This window comes from Pleurodeles waltl, unplaced genomic scaffold (genome assembly GCF_031143425.1).
Source record: "Pleurodeles waltl isolate 20211129_DDA unplaced genomic scaffold, aPleWal1.hap1.20221129 scaffold_39, whole genome shotgun sequence".
NCBI lineage: Eukaryota > Metazoa > Chordata > Amphibia > Caudata > Salamandridae > Pleurodeles > Pleurodeles waltl.
The window spans coordinates 2,735,001-2,737,500 of NW_027150097.1; the positions used below are offsets into that span (position 1 = coordinate 2,735,001).

The window sequence follows — 2,500 nt, forward strand, 5'->3', positions numbered from 1 at the left end:
AGCTCCTGGCTCCAAAGCACAGGGGTTAGAGCACTGGTCTTGTAAACCAGGGGTCGTGAGTTTAAATCTCACTGAGGCCTCAAACATTTTGGATTTAACAACACTTTTTATTTCATTGGGGAGCCTCACTACAAATATTCTTTTCAACATAGAAAAACAAAGGCGACACAGGGCAAAGCACGTAAGAACGGGGGGCATTACACACAGTGTCAGTGGAATGACAAACACAAGACTCCTACAGGGTCATACAATTGACTTGTGTGAGTATGGGGGATATTTAGAGTGTGACATCCCAAAATATCATTCTTGACTTGGTCGTTGGCTTTGGTGCCCCTTCAGCCACGTCCTTTCCAATGCACATGTCATTTTTTAATATCATCCTGATTTCACTGTGAGATTTTAACTTGTTCTTTTTTTCGGGTCCGGAATTTAAGTGTACATTTAGGCCCATGTTTAAACGGATTTTTCATCGGGTTGCATCAATTTTTCGATGCAGCATTAACACAATTCGTTTTTTGGTATTTACAAAGCCATGCACATGTTAAGAAAAAGTAACAGCACACAGCACCTTGCTCTGCCATGCTTTACTTTGCGTCAGGTCGGTGTTCCACAGGTGGTACATGGTTTTCTTGTACATCCACACATGGATTTTGATGTAAACCCATGTTTACAAAAACATACAGTCATGGTTTTGTGCCACAATGGTGCGCCTCACCGAGGCTGGTGTAAGGAGAACAGATGTCTTTATTTCTCCATGTTACTGCCTCTTTGCATGTGGTGTGCTGCAATTTGCAGAACAGATACAAGGAGTAAACAAGCACTTGCAATACAACTGGTCTGGCATTTCTCCGAGATAGAGCTATTAGCAGTTGTAAACTCCCAACCAGACTTTTCTTGACTCATTAAATGTAAATAATGAGCGCAATCGCGCTGCTACAGTTCACTCATATTGAAACCTATCGGCAAAAGTGCAATTATCTATGTAACCGGCAAAAGTTCAATTAATTATGTAACAGGGTCGATGTCATGCAATGAGCTCGACTTCTGTCAAACGAGATCGTGCTGTGAAAAAAAGAGAAAAAGTAGTCCACAAACCAGATGGAAAACAGCGAGCCTCCTATGTTTTCAGTACTTGGTCGCTGCGCTCAAGGAGGGCTAACCACCGGAAAAGGCATGACGTATGCATGCCTTCCACTAACGAAAGCAAGCAGATTTTAACAGGGAAGCCCACGAACCAATGAAAGACACCAACGTGAAATGGACGGGGCTCCTAGCCCTTTTCTAACTACAACAGCGTCTCGCAAGCAATACGCATGCGCAAGCGCATTCTAGCGCAGGCTTGACTCTAAAAAATCTCCTATGATAGTTGGAGGAAGATATCCCTTTATGCACATCAGCTCTCCTGAACATAAGGCAGATGCCCTTGCACTCAAGGCAGCCCGAAGTGCACCTTTGCATAGACAAAGAGCACAACTGCACCATTTCTGTGAAGATATGTCTCAGTTCTGCTCTCTTCGAGTGACGCACAAAGGAACTTTGCTCGCTGTGCTGCACTGTGTCCCTTCTTTCTAAATATTCCAATTAGTGATCAGTTTACCAAAAAAGTAGCAAATCTGCACCCATAGATGTACTCCTTGAAAGGATACAAATTTACTACCTTTTTAAAATACACAATCACTGGCAATAGTAGCCTTGGAAAGCTATGCCAGATTCAGGTTTGAAGCTATGCCCCTTTTCTTTCTCAGACTCACACAATCCTCTCTCCTGCTGATTCCATTGTAACTCAGGTATGCTCTGCTCCTTCAGATAGTCCCCAGCACAGCAGCCTGACAAGCTCCTGGCTCCATAGCTCAGGGGTTAGAGCACTGGTCTTGTAAACCAGGGGTCGTGAGTTCAAATCTCACTGGGGCCTCAAACATTTTGGATTTAACAACACTTTTTAGTTCATTGGGGAGCCTCACTACAAATATTCTTTTCAACATAGAAAAACAAAGGCGACACAGGGCAAAGCACGCAAGAACGGGGGGCATTACACACAGTGTCAGTGGAATGACAAACACAAGACTCGTACAGGGTCATACAATTGACTTGTGTGAGTATGGGGGATGTTTAGAGTGTGACATCCCAAAATATCATTCTTAACTTGGTCGTTGGCTTTGGTGCCCCTTCAGCCACGTCCTTTCCAATGCACATGTCATTTTTTAATATCATCCTGATTTCACTGTGAGATTTTAACTTGTTCTTTTTTTCGGGTCCGGAATTTAAGTGTACATTTAGGCCCATGTTTAAACGGATTTTTCATCGGGTTGCATCACTTTTTCGATGCAGCATTAACACAATTCGTTTTTTGGTATTTACAAAGCCATGCACATGTTAAGAAAAAGTAACAGCACACAGCACCTTGCTCTGCCATGCTTTACTTTGCGTCAGGTAGGTGTTCCACAGGTGGTACATGGTTTTCTTGTACACCCACACATGGATTTTGATGTAAACCCATGTT

The 2,500-nt window shown here is 43.1% G+C and overlaps 1 non-coding gene across 1 annotated transcript; it reads left to right on the forward strand.

The window, feature by feature from the left end:
• The first annotated feature begins 1,839 nt into the window (after nucleotides 1-1,839).
• On the forward strand, nucleotides 1,840-1,912 carry TRNAT-UGU (transfer RNA threonine (anticodon UGU)). Its single transcript has one exon. It is a non-coding gene; the product is annotated as a tRNA-Thr (tRNA).
• Nucleotides 1,913-2,500: the final 588 nt, after the last annotated feature.